Genomic DNA, 20826 nt, shown 5'->3' on the forward strand with positions numbered 1-20826 from the left:
TTAAATGTAAGGAGGAAAAAATTAAAGTGCAACGATGGAAAAACCCCTGGTCCTTAAGGGGTTAAACTTGAACAGTCCCATGGGTGTCACGAAGGTGGTCATCTCCTGGTCTTCTACGGCCATGGGCACTTGCCAATATTTGCTGGTTAACCCATTAAGGACCAAGCCCATTTTCCCCTTAAGGACCAGGCCAATTTTATTTTTGCGCTTTCGTTCTTTCCTCCTCGCCTTCTAAAATCCATAACTCTTTTATATTTCCATCTACAGACCCATATAAGGGCTTATTTTTTGAGTGACCAATTTTACTTTGTAATGAAACCTCTCATTTTACCATAAAATGTACAGCTAACCCCCCAAAAAAAATTTTGAGGGAGGAAATTTAAATGAAAACCAAAATTTTGCACATTTTGGAGGGGTTCGTTTTCACACTGTACAATTTACGGTAAAAATGATATGTGTTCTTTATTCTGTGGGTCAATTCGCTTAAAATGATACCCATGACTAGATACTTTTATATTTTTGTACAGCTTAAAAAAAATCTAAAACTTTTTGTACAAAATCAGTAATCTAAAATCGCCCTATTTTGACCACCTATAACTTTTTAATTTTTCCGTATATAGGGCAGTATGAGGGCTCTTTTTTTGCGCCATCATCTGTACTTTTTTAAGACTCCCCATTTGCATATATAAAACTTTTAGATCATTTTTTATACATTTTTTTTGAATAAAATGTGACAAAAAAGCAGCATTTTTGGACTTTTTTTTTCTTTTACGTTTACTCTGTTAACCGTACGGGATCAACATAATGGATAATGAATTAAAATTATATTTTGATAGTTCGGACATTTAGGCACGCGGCGATACCAAATATGTTTATTTAAAAAAAATTACGCTTTTTGGGGGTAAAATGGGAAAAACTGACAATTTTCATTTTTTTATTTTTTACACTTTTTATGTCCCCATAGAGGACTTTGTATAGCAATCCATTGATTGCTAATACTGTGCAGTGCTATGTATAGGACACAGGACTGCTCAGTGTTATCGGTAGTGTTGAGCGGCATAGGCCATATTCGAATTCGCAAATATTCACGAATATATGGACGAATATTCGTCATATATTCGCGAATATTCGCATATTTCTTATATGCTCACTTTATTTTCGCATATGCGAAAATACGCGTATACGAAAATTTACATATGGGAAAATTAACATTCGCGAAAATTCACATATGCGAATTTTCGTATATGCGAATTTTCGCACGCCAGTCTCACACAGTAGTATTAGAGCCTTCTTTACACCACACAAGCTGGAAGCAGAGAGGGGTGATCACTGTGATGTGTACTGTGAAAAAAAAAAAAAAAAACGAATATTCGTAATTAAGAATATATAGCGCTATATTCGCAAAATTTGCGAATTCGCGAATATGCGATATTCGCGAATAATATTCGAATTGCGAATATTCGCGAGCAACACTAGTTATCGGTCATCTTCTGCTCTGGTCTGCTCGATCTCAGACCAGAGCGGAAGACCCCGGGAAATGGCCGAAGCCAGGTGAGGAGACTTCCAGCCGCCATGCTGGATGATTGGATCGCCGCGGCAGCGCTGCGGGCGATCCGATCATCCATTCAAAGTACCACAATGCCGCAGATGCCGTGATCTGTATTGATCATGGCATCTGAGGGGTTAATTGCGGACATCGCGGATGTCTGCCATTACGGGCGGTTCCCCGGCTGCTGCTAGCAGCCGGAACCTGCCGTGTATGACGGAACGGTGCTCGCGGTCATACATAGGACGTAAATGTATGTCCTGGTGCGGGAAGTCCCACCAAACCAGGACGTACATTTACGTCTGTGGTCGTTAAGGGGTTAAGTCCAGGGTGGACAAGCAGCAGACCCGAGGGCTGTGAATGACTGCTCAATCCTTGGCAGAGGATAAGCATTCTTATGTTAGACATTGTTCAGTTTCCTGTAGTCGACACAGAAGCGAATGGTTCTGTCTTTTTTCTTGACCAGGACAAGTGGCGCCGCATAGGGACTCCGACTTTCTTTGAAAACATCTGCCTCTTTCATGTCGGCCAGCATCTTCTTGACAGTTTGATACATGCCTGGCATGACCAGGCGCTGTCTTTCCTTGATAGGTGGGCTGTCGCCTGTGAGGATTTGGTGTTGGATCATGGACATATGCCCGAAATCTGTGGGGTGTTTGCTAAAAGCTTCATGGTACCTTTTGGCGACATTGATGACTCCCTTGACTTTGTCCCTTGGGGTAGTGTCGTCTCCAACTTGGAGTTGTGCCCACCGTGCTCAGGAGGACTCGTACTGGATCCTTCAACCACTTGGGCTGCATGCTATCGGGCCACCATGCGTTCTGTTAAGATATCTTTTGACTATATGAAATACAACTGGGCCACTGGGGTGTATTTGGGTAACACAGTAGTAGCATCAGACAGGTTGATTAACCGGACTAGAACTCTCCCATTGGTAACGGCAACAAGGCTTCTTGCAGCTAGGATAAGAGGGTGGTCTTCTAGTTGCAGAGGCTCCAGCAGGGCTTCATAGTCTCTATTCTTGACTCGGGGACATGCATGAAACCAGATGATATTCTCTGTGTTGGGTTGCAAGGTCACCGACCGGATGTTTGGAATTCGAACTCTGCAGATTTTACCTTGCTTGTTGGCAAACTTCCGCTCTGCTTGTAGAACTTTCAAGTGGTGCTGCGCAGCCCGCTGGCCTGAAGAGGACATATGGGGAAGAGAGGCATGCAATGCATCTACTATTTCAACAAAACAGTTTTTCATAATGTTCATCCCCAGTATAAACTCATCAGGCCCCTTATCTGTGACATTAGTTACAATCACTCCCTGCCCGCTAAGTACATGCTCTCCCAATTGAATGGTTGGCTTCCAATATCCATGTCTGGGGACTGGTTGCCCATTACTCACAACTACTCTGAAGTTAACATCCTCCAGTTCACACAGTAAACGAGCATCCCAATGCTGTTAGAAAACATTTTTAGGTATAGTAGACACTTGTGACCAGGTATATATTAACGCCTCCAACGGTACACCTTCTACAATAATTTTTACATAGGGGCAGGAGGCGACATAAAGTGAAAGTCCTGACTGAGGTCGTTCGGGGAGTGGACCTGATGACTGTATTCCTGAGGGCCGGTCTGCGACCTCAGGGGAAATCCACTTAAATCCCAACACTACATTTTCCAATGTCCTGGTTTATTACAATAGGTACAAAAGGGTCTTTGAGTCCCTGAGGGTCTATAAGGCAAAGGGTTGAGGGGGGTTGAAATTGCGGGGAGCAGGAGCAGGGGCAGTTTTCTGGGTAGGAGCAAGATTAGGGACTGTTGATGGTGGTGGTATAGCTCTGGCTACCGCCTCTAATGGCTCTTGGACAGGTGGACAAGCTTCCTCTAACTCAGTCCTGGACTCAATCACTTGGATAGCCAGTCTTTTGAAAGTGGAGAATGACAAGTTGGGGTTTTGGACCTCTAATATTTGCAGCTGGGCTTTCTCCCACTTATTATGGGATAGATATGCTTGATAGAAAACAGTGGAGCCGGACGCAGCTGCCGGAACCTCCAATAGGGCTGCGCCCAGGGAACTTCCTGTGTTGAACTTTCTGCAACACAGGGCGGCTATTTGGTTCCTCCTGACTGTGCTGGTAAGGCGTTACCACTGGGGACTCATGGGACAGAGCTGCGACCGCTCGCGTGTGGAAAACACTGGACCCAATTATCCCTTTCAGGTACCGACTCTCTACAATACATAATGGCAAATACCAATCTTCTATTCCTCTCCCCCTCTGTTTCACAAGCGCCACGAGTAAAACACTTTTCACTTGCAAAGTCCCATACACTTTTTGGAGTTGACTTAAATTGCATCGACAATATTGGACACAGTTCAGACTAGGGGGGAGGACTTGTGGCATAAGGCGCACACCTGTATCCTGTTTGTGACACCAAAAGTTGAGGTAGTAGGGTGTGATGTTGTTACCCTAGGGGCAGAAGGCATTAACCCCTTGTGTTCATGATGCCAGGGAATGGTTTAGCCTAAAACCACCTGAAGATATACTGCTGGATCCTGGGCTAGGCACAGGGGCAATAAAGATTCCGACGTCAAGTTACGGACAATGGTAGCTTTACTGAGGGTAAACAGTTGGCAAAGTCTATACAGTTCAGCCAGGGCCCAAGGAGGTGACCATTGACGCAGAGACCTTAAGGGCTTGCTGGGACTTGTAGTAGGACTGGAAAATTGAATGCAGACCACGCTGACTTGACAGATGACAGGGACTGACTTGACTTGACTCATAAAGCTGTGACTTTAGCTTACTTGAAATGATGGTGGCTGCAGGACTTGACTTTGAGTCTCCAACACTCTGGACACAAACACTTGGCACAACTGCACTGGACCTCAGCTTAGCAGAAGAGCAGAGCTCAAAGAGAGAAACTAGCTCCATTCAGGACCTATATGGGGGATACTAGCAGGGAGCCCATAGGTCACTCTTGGGATCACCTGGTCACTGGTACCTCCTGGGTAACAATCACATGACATATCACATGGTATAACTCTTAAAGCAACATTACATTGTATAACACTTTACATGGTAAAACAAATTTACAATGGGGAAACAAGTGCAGGGGGCTTTGGGGACACTGAAGGACACTGCCTGACAGGACAGAAGGAGCACGGGTAACACCTACCGTACTGGGCTACCACAGATTTTTATTGTGTTTTATAGGTAATTACACTCTGGAGTGAGTACATACAGGATTCTGTCATTTAGAAAGATCTTTGAGCCTTTTTTCTCAACAGGGGACATTTCCCCATGAGTGTCCGCTATTGGGAGATTCTACTGGACTCCCTTATTAATGTGCATAGTAAGAACAATCTAAGCCTGTCTAACATTATTCTGATTCCCACGTATTGAAACACACTACAGTAGAATCTCCCAATTGCGGACACGGGGAATAAAATAGTGTCTGCTATTGAGAAATGTCCCCTAATGGGGAAAAAAACTGAAAGATCTTTCTAAATGATGGAATCCTGTAGGTACTCACTCCAGAATGTAATTACCTATAAAACACAATAAAAAGCAATATTACAGTAGAATCTCCCAGTGCCGTTTAATCACCTCTCATCACCCCCCATATAATTTCATCCCCCTTTTTACCCTGTGTCCAGGGGCGTAGCTAGAAACCACAGGGCCCCAATGCGGAAAATTGTCCTGGGCCCCCTACCCATACATCCCCCCCCCCAGCGGCCTGCTTTCCCAATCCCTGATGTCCCCCTTACTTGGCCTCAGCCGCACAAAGATATCAGTGACTACAGCACAGATGGGACACAATCAGGAGAATACACAGTGATTTAGGTGACTTACAGACAGGGCCGGACTGGGAACAAAAATAGGCAGGGCATTTTAAAATAAGCATCCAATTTTTATGGTGGGGGTCCAACTGATGGGACCCCCACCAATCCCCTTGGTTCATGTGGCTCTCCAGATGTTGGAAAGCTGCAACTCCCATCATGTCTGAAGAGCCTCAGAATTTATGGGAGTTGTAGCTTTGCAACAGCTAGAGAGCCACAGATCGGAGTACAGTGTCATCCATCATAACTAGAGAACCTACAACTGACTACAGCTCTGATGGGACATTCTTCCAGTTACAGTGGGGATCAAAAGTTTGGGCACCCCAGGTAAAAATTTGTATTAATGAGCATAAAGAAGCCAAGGAAAGATGGAAAAATCTCCAAAAGGCATCAAATTACAGATTAGACATTCTTATAATATGTCAACAAAAGTTAGATTTTATTTCCATCATTTACACTTTCAAAATAACAGAAAACAAAAAAATGGTGCCTGTAATAGTTTGGGCACCCTGCTGAATTTATAGCATGCACGTCCCCCTTTGTAAAGCTGAGACCTGCCAGTGTCATGGATTGTTCTCATTCATCTGCTGGGAAGGTTTTAAATGCCCACACTCATCTGACCTTGCCCCAACAATCAGCACCATGGGTTCTTCTAAGCAGTTGTCTAGAAATCTGAAACTGAAAATAGTTGACCCGCACAAAGAAGGAGCAGGCTATAAGAAGATAGCAAAACGTTTTCAGATGTCAATATCCTCTGTTCGGAATGTAATTAAGAAATGGCAGTCATCAGGAACAGTGAAAGTTAAAGCAAGATCTGAAAGACCAAGAAAAATATCAGACAAAACAGCTCGCAGGATTGTGAGAAAAACAATTCAAAACCCACGTTTGACTGCACAATCCCTCCAGAAAAATCTGGCAGACACTGGAGTTGTGGTACACTATTCCACTATAAAGAGATAGTTGTACAAATATGGTCTTTATGGAAGAGTCATCAGAAGAAAACCTCTTCTACATCCTCACCACAAAAATCAGCATTTGAACTTTGCAAATGAACATATAGATAAGCCTGATGCATTTTGGAAACAAGTTCTGTGGACCGATGAGGTTAAAATTGAACTTTTTGGCCGGAATTAGCAAAGGTACATTTGGAGAAGAAGGGGAACAGAATTTAATGAAAAGCACCTCTGTCCAACTGTTAAACATGGGGGTGGATCAATCATGCTTTGGGGTTGTATTGCAGCCAGTGGCACAGGGAACATCTCACAAGTAGAAGGAAAAATGAATTCAATAAAATGTTTGTCCGATAAAATTTTGGATGCTAACTTGATGCCATCTGTGAAAAAGCTGAAGTTAAAGAGAGGATGGCTTCTACAAATGGATAATGATCCTAAACACACCTCAAAATCCACGGGGGATTACATCAAGAGGCGTAAACTGAATGTTTTTGTCACGATGCCGGCTGGCAGGAGGTGGATCCTCTGTGCCAGAGAGGGATTGGCGTGGACCGTGCTAGTGGATCGGTTCTAAGTCACTACTGGTTTTCACCAGAGCCCGCCGCAAAGCGGGATGGTCTTGCTGCGGCGGTAGTGACCAGGTCGTATCCACTAGCAACGGCTCACCTCTCTGGCTGCTGAAGATAGGCGCGGTACAAGGGAGTAGACAGAAGCAAGGTCGGACGTAGCAGAAGGTCGGGGCAGGCAGCAAGGATCGTAGTCAGGGGCAACGGCAGGAGGTCTGGAACACAGGCTAGGAACACACAAGGAAACGCTTTCACTGGCACAATGGCAACAAGATCCGGCAAGGAAGTGCAGGGGAAGTGAGGTGATATAGGGAAGTGCACAGGTGAAGACACTAATTGGAATCACTGCGCCAATCAGCGGCGCAGTGGCCCTTTAAATCGCAAAGACCCGGCGCGCGCGCGCCCTAGGGAGCGGGGCCGCGCGCGCCGGGACAGGACCGAGGGAGAGCGAGTCAGGTACGGGAGCCGGGGTGCGCATCGCGAGCGGGCGCTACCCGCATCGCGAATCGCATCCCGGCTGGAAGCGGAATCGCAGCGCCCCGGGTCAGTGGATCTGACCGGAGCGCTGCAGCGGGGAGAGTGTAGCGAGCGCTCCGGGGAGGAGCGGGGACCCGGAGCGCTCGGCGTAACAGTACCCCCCCCCTTGGGTCTCCCCCTCTTCTTAGAGCCTGAGAACCTGAGGAGCAGACTTTTGTCTAGGATGTTGTCCTCAGGTTCCCAGGATCTCTCTTCAGGACCACAACCCTCCCAGTCCACTAAAAAAAAAGTTTTCCCTCTGACCTTTTTAGAAGCTAAGATCTCTTTGACAGAGAAGATGTCCGAGGAGCCGGAAACAGGAGTGGGAGGAACAGATTTGGGAGAAAAACGGTTGAGGATGAGTGGTTTAAGAAGAGAGACGTGAAAGGCATTAGGGATACGAAGAGAAGGAGGAAGAAGAAGTTTGTAAGAGACAGGATTAATTTGACACAAAATTTTGAAAGGACCAAGATAGCGTGGTCCCAACTTGTAGCTAGGGACACGGAAGCGGACATATTTAGCGGAGAGCCATACCTTGTCTCCAGGGGAAAAAACGGGAGGAGCTCTTCTTTTCTTATCCGCGAACTTCTTCATGCGTGATGAAGCCTGTAAGAGAGAATTTTGGGTCTCTCTCCATATGATGGAAAGGTCACGAGAAATTTCATCCACAGCGGGCAGACCAGAGGGCAAGGGGGTAGGGAGGGGGGGAAGAGGGTGACGGCCGTACACCACGAAAAATGGGGATTTGGAGGAAGATTCAGAGACTCTGAAGTTATACGAGAATTCGGCCCATGGAAGGAGATCTGCCCAGTCATCCTGGCGGGAGGAAACAAAATGTCGCAAATAATCACCCAAGACCTGGTTAATTCTTTCTACTTGTCCATTGGACTGGGGATGATATGCAGAAGAAAAATTTAATTTAATCTTGAGTTGTTTACAGAGAGCCCTCCAGAATTTAGACACGAATTGGACGCCTCTATCCGAGACGATCTGCGTAGGCAACCCGTGAAGACGAAAAATGTGTACAAAAAATTGTTTAGCCAACTGAGGCGCTGAAGGAAGACCAGGAAGAGGGATGAAATGTGCCATTTTGGAGAATCGATCAACGACCACCCAAATAACAGTGTTGCCACGGGAAGGGGGTAAATCAGTAATAAAATCCATACCAATCAGAGACCAAGGCTGTTCGGGGACAGGCAGGGGATGAAGAAAACCAGCGGGCTTCTGGCGAGGAGTCTTATCCCGGGCACAGATAGTGCAGGCTCGCACAAAGTCCACAACATCCGTCTCCAGAGTCGGCCACCAATAGAAGCGGGAGATGAGTTGCACAGATTTCTTGATGCCCACATGACCTGCGAGATGGGAGGAGTGACCCCATTTGAGGATTCCGAGGCGTTGGCGTGGAGAAACAAAGGTCTTTCCTGGAGGAGTTTGCCTGATGGAGGCAGGAGAAGTGGAGATCAGGCAGTCAGGTGGAATGATGTGTTGCGGAGAGAGTTCAACTTCTGAGGCATCCGAGGAACGAGAGAGAGCATCGGCCCTAATGTTCTTATCGGCAGGACGAAAGTGAATCTCAAAATCAAATCGGGCAAAGAACAGAGACCACCGGGCCTGGCGAGGATTCAGCCGTTGGGCAGACTGGAGGTAGGAGAGGTTCTTGTGGTCGGTGTAAATAATAACTGGAAATCTTGATCCCTCCAGCAGATGCCTCCATTCCTCAAGTGCTAATTTAATGGCTAGAAGCTCTCGATCCCCGATGGAGTAGTTCCTCTCCGCCGGAGAGAAGGTCCTAGAAAAAAAACCACAAGTGACAGCATGCCCGGAAGAATTTTTTTGTAGAAGAACAGCTCCAGCTCCCACTGAGGAGGCATCAACCTCCAATAGGAAGGGTTTGGAAGGGTCAGGTCTGGAGAGCACGGGAGCCGAAGAAAAGGCAGACTTGAGTCGTTTAAAGGCGTCTTCCGCTTGAGGAGGCCAAGACTTGGGATCGGCATTTTTTTTGGTTAAAGCCACGATAGGAGCCACAACGGTAGAAAAATGTGGAATAAATTGCCTGTAATAATTGGCGAACCCCAAAAAGCGTTGGATAGCACGGAGTCCGGAGGGGCGTGGCCAATCTAAGACGGCAGAGAGTTTGTCTGGATCCATTTGTAGTCCCTGGCCAGAGACCAAATATCCTAGAAAAGGAAGAGATTGGCATTCAAACAGACATTTCTCAATTTTGGCATAGAGTTGATTGTCACGAAGTCTCTGAAGAACCATGCGGACATGCTGGCGGTGTTCTTCTAGATTGGCAGAAAAAATTAGGATATCGTCCAGATATACAACAACACAGGAGTATAACAGATCACGAAAAATTTCATTAACAAAGTCTTGGAAGACAGCAGGGGCGTTGCACAGGCCAAAGGGCATGACCAGATACTCAAAGTGTCCATCTCTGGTGTTAAATGCCGTTTTCCACTCATCCCCCTCTCTGATGCGGATGAGGTTATAGGCGCCTCTTAAGTCCAATTTAGTAAAGATGTGGGCACCTTGGAGGCGATCAAAGAGTTCAGAGATGAGGGGCAGGGGGTAGCGGTTCTTAACCGTGATTTTATTAAGACCGCGGTAGTCAATGCAAGGACGTAGGGAGCCATCTTTTTTGGACACAAAGAAAAATCCGGCTCCGGCAGGAGAGGAGGATTTACGGATAAAGCCCTTTTTTAAATTTTCCTGGACGTATTCAGACATGGCAAGAGTCTCTGGGGCAGAGAGAGGATAAATTCTGCCCCGGGGTGGAGTAGTGCCCGGGAGGAGGTCGATAGGACAATCATAAGGCCTGTGAGGAGGTAGAGTCTCAGCTTGTTTTTTGCAGAAAACATCCGCGAAGTCCATATAGGCCTTAGGGAGACCGGTTACTGGAGGAACCACAGAGTCACGGCAAGGGTTACTGGGAACCGGTTTTAGACAGTCCTTGGAACAAGAGGGCCCCCAACTCTTGATCTCCCCAGTGGACCAATCCAGGGTTGGGGAATGAAGTTGAAGCCAGGGAAGTCCAAGGAGAATTTCCGAGGTGCAATTGGGGAGGACCAAAAGTTCAATCCTCTCGTGATGAGATCCGATGCTCATTAGAAGGGGCTTCGTGCGGAAACGTATGGTACAGTCCAATCTTTCATTGTTTACACAATTGATGTAAAGGGGTCTGGCGAGACTGGTTACTGGGATGTTGAACCTGTTGACGAGAGAGGCCAAAATAAAATTTCCTGCAGATCCAGAGTCCAAGAAGGCCACAGTAGAGAAGGAGAAGGCAGAGGCAGACATCCGCACAGGCACAGTAAGACGTGGAGAAGCAGAGTAGACATCAAGGACTGTCTCACCTTTGTGCGAAGTCAGCGTACGTCTTTCCAGGTGGGGAGGACGGATAGGACAATCCCTCAGGAAGTGTTCGGTACTAGCACAGTACAGGCAGAGGTTCTCCATGCGGCGTCGTGTCCTCTCTTGAGGTGTCAGGCGAGACCGGTCGACCTGCATAGCCTCCACGGCGGGAGGCACAGGAACAGATTGCAGGGGACCAGAGGAGAGAGGAGCCGAGGAGAAGAAACGCCTCGTGCGAACAGAGTCCATATCTTGGCGGAGCTCCTGACGCCTTTCGGAAAAACGCATGTCAATGCGAGTGGCTAGGTGAATAAGTTCATGTAGATTAGCAGGAATTTCTCGTGCGGCCAGAACATCTTTAATGTTGCTGGATAGGCCTTTTTTAAAGGTCGCGCAGAGGGCCTCATTATTCCAGGATAATTCTGAAGCAAGAGTACGGAATTGTACGGCATACTCGCCAACGGAAGAATTACCCTGGACCAGGTTCAACAGGGCAGTCTCAGCAGAAGAGGCTCGGGCAGGTTCCTCAAAGACACTTCGGATTTCCGAGAAGAAGGAGTGTACAGAGGCAGTGACGGGGTCATTGCGGTCCCAGAGCGGTGTGGCCCAAGACAGGGCTTTTCCAGACAGAAGGCTGACTACGAAAGCCACCTTAGACCTTTCAGTGGGAAACAGGTCCGACATCATCTCCAGATGCAGGGAACATTGGGAAAGAAAGCCACGGCAAAACTTAGAGTCCCCATCAAATTTATCCGGCAAGGATAGGCGTAGACCAGGAGCGGCCACTCGCTGCGGAGGAGGTGCAGGAGCTGGCGGAGGAGATGACTGCTGAAGCTGTGGTAGTAACTGCTGTAGCATAACGGTCAGTTGAGACAGCTGTTGGCCTTGTTGCGCTATCTGTTGTGACTGCTGGGCGACCACCGTGGTAAGGTCAGCGACAACTGGCAGAGGAACTTCAGCGGGATCCATGGCCGGATCTACTGTCACGATGCCGGCTGGCAGGAGGTGGATCCTCTGTGCCAGAGAGGGATTGGCGTGGACCGTGCTAGTGGATCGGTTCTAAGTCACTACTGGTTTTCACCAGAGCCCGCCGCAAAGCGGGATGGTCTTGCTGCGGCGGTAGTGACCAGGTCGTATCCACTAGCAACGGCTCACCTCTCTGGCTGCTGAAGATAGGCGCGGTACAAGGGAGTAGACAGAAGCAAGGTCGGACGTAGCAGAAGGTCGGGGCAGGCAGCAAGGATCGTAGTCAGGGGCAACGGCAGGAGGTCTGGAACACAGGCTAGGAACACACAAGGAAACGCTTTCACTGGCACAATGGCAACAAGATCCGGCAAGGAAGTGCAGGGGAAGTGAGGTGATATAGGGAAGTGCACAGGTGAAGACACTAATTGGAATCACTGCGCCAATCAGCGGCGCAGTGGCCCTTTAAATCGCAAAGACCCGGCGCGCGCGCGCCCTAGGGAGCGGGGCCGCGCGCGCCGGGACAGGACCGAGGGAGAGCGAGTCAGGTACGGGAGCCGGGGTGCGCATCGCGAGCGGGCGCTACCCGCATCGCGAATCGCATCCCGGCTGGAAGCGGAATCGCAGCGCCCCGGGTCAGTGGATCTGACCGGAGCGCTGCAGCGGGGAGAGTGTAGCGAGCGCTCCGGGGAGGAGCGGGGACCCGGAGCGCTCGGCGTAACAGTTTTGCTATGGCCTTCACAATCTCCTGACGTCAACCTAATTGAAAATCTAAGGATAGACCTTAAAAGAGCAGTGCGTGACAGACAGCCCAGAAATCTCAAAGAACTGGAAGACTTTTGTAAGGAAGAATGGGCAAAGATACCTCAAACAAGGCTGGCTACAAAATGCATTTACAAGCTGTGATACTTGCCAAAGGGGGCAGTACAAGATATTAACTCTGCAGGGTGCCCAAACTTTTGCAGATGCCATTTTTTTTGTTTTCTGTTATTTTGAAAGTGTAAATGATGGAAATAAAATCTAACTTTTGTTGACATATTATAAGAATGTCTAATCTGTAATTTGATGCCTTTTGGAGATTTTTTCATCTTTCCTTGGCTTCTTTATGCACATTAACACAAATTTTTATCTGGGGTGCCCAAACTTTTGATCCCCACTGTACATCTTCTCTGCAGAGTCTAACGTCCGGACATCATTGGTTCCTTAATTTGTCAGCAGATCCTTATCCTCTGTATAAAGACAATAATCATTTGATTTCTGCCAAATACTGTACCCCCTGAATATAACCCTGCCACGTACTGCACCCTCTAAATATATTATTGCCACACACCGTACCCCCTGAATATAATACTGCCACCCACTGTACCAGCTGAATATAATACTGCCAACCACTGTACCCCTGAATATAATACTGCCAACCACTGTACCTCCTGAATATAATATTGCCAACCATTGTACCTCCTGAATATAACCCTGTCACGCACTTTACCCTCTAAATATATTATTGCCACACACCGTTCCCCCTGAATATAATACTGCCACACACTGTACCCCGAGTACAATAATGCCACCCACTGTACCCCCTGAATATAATACTGCCATACACTGTATCCCTGAATGTAATACTTCCACACACTGTACCCCTGGATATAATACTGCAATAAACTGTATCCCTGTATATAATACTGCCACACACCGGGCCCCTGAATATAATACTGCCACACACTGAACCTTCTCAATATAATACTAGCCACACACTGAACCCTCTCAATATAATACTGCCAACCACTGTACCCCTAAATATAATACTGCCACACACTGTACCCCTGAACATAATGCTGTCACACACTATACCCTCTAAATATATTATTGCCACATACTGTACCCCCTTTAATATAATACTGGTACACACTTTACCATCTAAGTAAAATACTGCCTCACACTGTAGCCTCTAAATATAACCCTGCTATACGGTGTACCCTGAATATAATATAAATCTTCCACACGATTCCTCCTAGTTTTGTAAGTTATATTCATGTTCCCCTGAACTCCCCCCCACTCACACCCCTAAGTCTTTTGTCCTTTCCCATATAAATAACATTACTCCTCTACCACCAACATATAGTTCCATGTAAATAACATCACTCCCCTACCACCAACATACAGTCCCATGTAAAGAACATCACTCCCCTACCATCAACATACAGTCCTATATAAATAACATAATTCCCCTACCACTAACATAAAGTCCCATGTAAAGAACATCACTCCCCTACCACCAACATACAGTCCAATGTAAAGAACATCACTCCCCTACCACCAACATACCGTCCTATGTAAATTACATCACTCCCCTATCACCAACATGTAGTTCCATGTAAATAACATCACTCCTTTACCACCAACATACAGTCCCATGTAAATAGCATCACTCCCCTACCACCAACATATAGTCCCATGTAAATAGCATCACTCCTATACCACCAATACACAGTCCCGTGTAAATAACATCACTCCCCTACCACCAACATACAGTCTCATGTAAATAACATCACTCCCCTACCACCAATATACAGTCCCGTGTAAATAACATCAATCCCCTACCACCAACATACAGTCCCATGTAAATAGCATCACTCCTATACCACCAATATACAGTCCCGTGTAAATAGCATCACTCCTATACCACTAACATACAGTCCCATGCAAATAACATCACTCCTATACCACCAATATACAGTCCCATGTAAATAGCATCACTCCTATACCACCAACATACAGTCCCGTGTAAATAACATCACTCCTATACCACCAATATACAGTCCCGTGTAAATAACATCACTCCCCTACCAGCAACATACAGTCCCACGTAAATAACATCATGCTTGTCTCCATTCCTGTTGCTTTTTCATGGCAAGAATTATGGGGGAGATTTATCCAACCATGTGCAGAGGAACAATAGAGCAGTCGCCCATAGCAAGCAATCACATTTCAGCTTTAATTTTTCAGAGGCCTTTTTTAAAATGAAAGCTGAAATCTGATTGGTTCCTGTGGGTGATTGCGCCAGTGTTCCTCCAACATGCCTGGACAGCCCTTTAGCTGTTGCAAAACTGCAACTATCAGCATGCCCTAGCAGCCATTGGCTGTCTGGGCTTGCTGGGAGTTGTAGTTTTGCAACATCTGGAGATCTGGTGTACTTGTTTGTCTCAGCATTAGAGGAAGGCATTTTGCATAGTAAAAGCCCCCTCCCCCCTGCACCCCATCCTCAGTCTCCTCATTATTACAGGGGCTGTGACAGGTCACGTGCATGCCTGCACTGCTCCCATCATCCCTCTGCCTGTCCGGGACCTGTTGCTGCAGCATACAGCATAGTGAAGTGTCAGGGGGGTTATGGGGCCCAGTCACGACTGCAACCCTTGCGACCTCTATTATTACGCCAAGGCCTGTGTCACATTATTACCCCTGTGCTTTGTGCCAAATTATCCCTCCTTACCCCTGTGCCACATCATTTCCCCTTAATCCCCCTATGCCACATAATTTCCCCTTTCTCTCCCTGAGCCACCCAATTTCCCCTTTATCCCCCTGTGCCATTTCATTCTCCCTTTATTACCCTCTGTGTAAATTCATCACCCCCCTCTTTATGAAGTGGCACAGGGGGATAAAGGGGGAATGAAATGGCCTGGGGGGGGGGGGGGGAATGGCACAGGGGGATAAAGTGGGAATGAAATGGCATGGGGGGGATAGCACGGGGGGGGGTAAAGAGGGGGTGATAAATTTGCACAGAGGGCAATAAAGGGGGAATAAATAACACAGGGGGGAACAAGAGGAAGCAATGTGGCACAGGGGGTAATGAAGGAGGGGGATGATTTTGCACAGGGGAATAAAGTGGCTCAGGGGGATCAGGGAAGGAGGGGGGTGAATGATGTGGCTAGTGGACGTACAGAAGCAGAAGACCACTGTTTTAACATCTGTATTTTGTTTACATGCTGGGGCTGCTGCACGGGGGATGCAGCAGGAGTTTGGGCCCCTTACTGGGGTATTGGCTGTACCTCCTGATGGCGGCCCTGTGTGCAAGGTAGGGCTGGCACATAAGCCTTGTTGTTCTCTATTGGGAGTGTTTTGTCCCCTAATGGTAGTGTTTTGTCCCCAATTATCCCCTATTGGGAGTGTTTTGTCCCCTAATGGGAGTATTTTGTCCCCTATTGGGTGTGTCCACATCTGCTATTGGGAGTGTCCCCTATTCTGAGGGTGCAAACACCTTAAGTGTCATGAGACTCTGCCAGGGAATTAAAGACTGTGTTACGTTATGTGCTCCGGCTACACACGATGGCCGTGAGTGCATGGTCCCGTTACCTGCTGCTGCTTGCGGGGCTGTGACTCGCATTGAAGGACGCGCCCACATGCGAGCCCCAGTCTGTCACTCACCTGGTGCTTCTCCTGCCCTAGCCTCTGCCTCACTGCTCCAGCGCGCGTGTCCCCGTCCCCTAGGGCGCGTGCGCTGGAGATTTAAAGGGCGAGTGCGCTCATTAGTGTAATTCCCCTGTGGCTCATTGATTAATTCCTCCACCCTCCTCACGTCCCTGCTGGATCTTTATTGCCTGGTGCCTGAGAGAAAACATTCCTGAGAGTTAGCTTACCGTGTATTTGATCCTTTCCACTGTGACTTGACCTCCTCCTCTGCCGCCTGCCTACTGACCTCCTGCTATGTCCTGACTACGCTACTCAGAATTAGCATGGAATGATGAGGCCTTGTGTGCCACATTCAAAAAAGGACTGTCTAGCAGGATTAACGATGCCCTTGCTGCACGCGATCCTCCATCTTCTTTGGCTGAGCTTATCCACTTGGCCACACGTATTGATGTGCGTTTTGCTGAAAGGCATGAAGAACTGCACTTAGAGAGGGAACCTGCCCAAATGGAGATATTCTCACCTGGCACCTGTGTTTCAATGTCCACCTCTACAGTTTCCTTAACCTCTTGCCGAAGAGGCTATGCAAGTGGATCGTTCCTGTCTTACGTAACAGGAGAGATCACGACGACACAGTGAGAATTTGTGCTTGTACTGTGCTAGCCCCGAACACTTCCTCAAAGACTGTTCTGTTTGTCCACAGTATCTGGGAAAACGCCTGCACCTAGGGCACGTAGGAGAGGCGTCCCTAGGTGTGAATACCACCTCTCCTCGCTTAACTATTTTTGTACAAGTCTTCGCTTCTACCAAGTCTTCCTTCAGTGCTACAGCATTTATGGATTCTGGATCAGCAGGTGACTTTATTGATGCTTCTTTGGTCCACAAGTATCATCTACCTGTCACTCGGCTTGCCAAGCCCTTGTTCATCTCCTCTGTTAATGGACAAAATCTGGACTGTGGTTCACTTCCGTACTGTATCTCTTGTCATGCAAGTGGATGTATTGCATAAAGAAAAGATTGAATTCTATTATGTACAGTCACACTATACTTCAGAGATTCTTCTTGGCCTTCCTTGGCTGCAATGCCATTCTCCGCACCTGGATTGAAGAACTGGAGAAATTATTTGCTGGGGACAATGCTGTCAAAATCTTTGCCTCCAATCATTTCAGTCTAAAATTGTTTTTCGTCTTCCTCCTTTACCTGGTCTGCCGCCACCTTACCAAGATTTCTCTGATGAGTCTCTGCCTCCTCTGATGAGTCTCTGCCTCCACATCGTCCTTACGAATGCCCTATTGATCTTCTGCCTGGTACCGCTCCTCCTCGTGGAAGGATATACCCTCTATTGGTTCCTGAGACCAAAGCCAATGCTCAGTATATCCAGGTGAGTCTCAAAAAGGGATTTATCCATAAGTCCTCTTCTCCTGTTGGAGCTGGTTTCTTCTTTGTTGGAAAGAAGGATTGCTCACTCTGTCCATGCATTGACTACAGGGGACTTAAAGGGGTACTCCAGTGGTCAACGTGTTTTTCCGTTTTGGACTTACCCTATTTGTTTTGTTTAATTTCTGTTTAGGCTACTCTATTTCTGTTCTTTGTTGTCTTTTTATCCCCCACTTTGTTTTCCTATCTTTGCTTCTATTTCCTGTTTCTTGCTGTGCTGAAAACTACAAATCCCAGCATGCCACATGCCTTGCTGGTTTGAGGCGGCTCCTTTCCCCCCCCCCCTGAGCCCCTGCAGTCTATTCATCCCCAGCCCTGCGCTTTGTCATCCTCCCCAGTTCAGAATTATAAACATCAAAGAAAAAACAAGGTATTCTGGGACACAAATTTCAATCTTTATTGTTTAAAAAAAAGGACATACATTTAAAAACATTTAAAAAAAGGCACAAAATACTAAGATGGTCATACAAATACTCAACCGGAGGTCCATAGAACAAGGGGTTAATCCCCCCAAAAATCCTCCCGTTCAGTGAACACAGAGCTCAGGGAGGAGATGAGGAGGAGTGTACGTCCTCTCTCTTATCCTCTCTGTCTTCTTTCTCCCATGCAGACCTATGTCCTCTGAAGAAAAAGCAGGGGGAGGGGAGATGAGGAGCCCTGCACGTCCTCTCTCCCCCTGCTCTAGCTTCTTTCTCAAATACAGACCTGTGACCTCCAGGAGGGGGAGATGAGGGGGCCGTGGCTTATTTCTCTCATGCAGACCTGCGTCCTCCGGGCTCTCATTTCGCTCCCCCCAGCTCTAACTTCGGAAACCTTACATATTCATAAGCTGGGCGTGAAAGAAGCCACCCAGTCACGGAAACAAAGAACAGAGAAAAAAAAGGCCTGCGTTGCCCACAACCTAATGATAACATGGCCGATGCCGTGGACGAAAGTAAGAGATCTAACGCCGAACTACAGAACTTCCTGGCCCACAAACAGGTAAGAAAAAAGGACACATGCTACACAAACATGTAACACATGTCAACTGCAAAAACATGAACATTAAAAGAAGATGCAATATAGCCCAAAATCTTAACCAACGGAGTACCCCTTTAACAAAATCACGGTCAAGAACCGTTACCCTCTACCTCTTATCTCAGAACTTTTTGACTATCTACGTAGTGCCAATGTCTTCTCCAAATTGGACTTATGTGGAGCGTATAACCTCATTCGTATCCGCAAGGGAGATGAATGGAAACAGCCTTCAATACTCGTGACGGAAATTTTGAGTATCTTGTAATGCAATTTGGTCTCTGCAATGCCCCAGCCGTTTTTCAAGAATTTGTCAATGACATCTTCCGTGATCTTCTCTACACCTGTGTTGTCATATACCTAGATGACATCCTGATCTACTCTTCCAACTTAGAGGAGCATCGTACTCATGTTTGTCTGGTTCTTCAGCGATTATGGAAGAATCATCTCTGTGCCAAACTGGAGAAATGCCTGTTCGAGAAATCTAGTCTTCCATTTCTTGGCTACATTGTCTCTCACCAGGGCCTGCAGATAGATCCAGATAAATTGTCTGCAGTATTGTATTGGCCTTGTCATTCGGGCCTATGTGCTATTCAAAGCTTTCTGGGATTCGCAAACTATTATCGTCAATCTATCCCACATTTTTCATCCTTGGTTGCTCCAATTGTGACTCTCACTAAGAAGGCATCTAATCCTAAATCTTGACCTCAAGAGGCTGAAGTGGCCTTCTCCCGTTTAAAGTCTGCATTTGCCTCTGCTCCCGTGCTTACAAGACCTGATCTGGAGAGGCTCTTTGCTTTGGAGGATGATGCCTCATCTATTGGAGCGGGTGCCGTTCTCACTAAGAAAAACGCCAAGGGCAAGACTGTTACTTTTGTTTTTTTTCCAAAATGTTCTCTCCTGCTGAGAGGAATAACTCCATTGGAGATCGTGAACTCCTCGCTATCAAGCTAGCTTTGGAGGAATGGTGACATTTATTGGAAGGTTCTTCTCATTTGGTCAGCATCTACTCCGATCGTAAGAATCTTCTATACTTTCAGTCTGCTCAGCGTTTGAACCCCTGCCAGACAAGATGATCACTGTTCTTTTCCAGATTCAACTTCTTCATTCACTTCTGTCCAGCAGACAAGAACATCAGGGCTGACGCTCTCTCCAGGTCCTCTGACGTCATCTCCGTCCTCCTCTTCCTCTCCCAGTCTCCTCTGGTGTGCCTGCTGTTGATGGGCTGCTCCATGACTTCTCTACCATCTGGTAACCACACAACATGGTGTGGCTTTCATCCAAGTACATCCTCTTCAAGATCCCCTGTTACAAACTTGGTCCTCGCTACCTTGGTCCCTTCCAGATTCTACAAAAAATCAACCCTGTCTCCTACAAACTCCGTTTACCTACCATGTTACGTATTCCCAATTCCTTCCCCGTCTCTCTCTTCAAGCCTCTTGTCATAAACCAGTTTTCTCAGAAGAATCTTGTCCCCACACCTGTCTCCGGCTCTTCTCACATCTTCAAGGTTAAAGAGATTCTTGCTACAAAAACAGCGAGAGGTAAAAATCTTTTTTGGTCAACTGGGAGGGTTACTGTCAGGATCGGCAGGCTGGAGGTGGATCCTCTGTGTCAGAGAGGAATTGGCGTGGACCGTGTCGGTGGACCGGTTCTAAGTTGCTACTGGTATTCACCAGAGTCTGCCGCAAAGCGGGATGGTCTTGCAGCGGCGGTAGCAACCAGGTCGTATCCACCGGCAACGGCTCAACCTCTCTGACTGCTGAGATAGGCGCGGTACAAGGGATTAGACAAGAGCAAGGTCGGACGTAGCAGAAGGTCAGGGCAGGCAGCAAGGATCGTAGTCAGGGGCAACGGCAAGAGGTCTGGAACACTGGCTAGGGATACACAAGGAACGCTTTCACTGGCACAATGGCAACAAGATCCGGCAAGGAAGTGCAGGGGAAGTGAGGTAATATAGGGAAGTGCACAGGTGAACACACTAATTAAAACCCATGCGCCAATCAGTGGCGCACTGGCCCTTTAAATCGCAAAGAACCGGCGCGCGCGCCCTAGAGAGCGGGGCCGCGCGTCCCGGGACAGCACAGACGGGGAGCGAGTCTGGTAAGTGGGTCGGGGTGCGCACTGCGAGCGGGCTCGTCCCGCATCGCGAATCGTATGCCGACTAGGGACATTATCGCAGCGCACCCGGTCAGCGGGTCTGACCGGGGCGCTGCGAACAGGAGAGCGCTGCGAGCGC

The sequence above is a fragment of the Hyla sarda genome, chromosome 6, assembly GCF_029499605.1.
Source record: "Hyla sarda isolate aHylSar1 chromosome 6, aHylSar1.hap1, whole genome shotgun sequence".
Classification (NCBI taxonomy): domain Eukaryota; kingdom Metazoa; phylum Chordata; class Amphibia; order Anura; family Hylidae; genus Hyla; species Hyla sarda.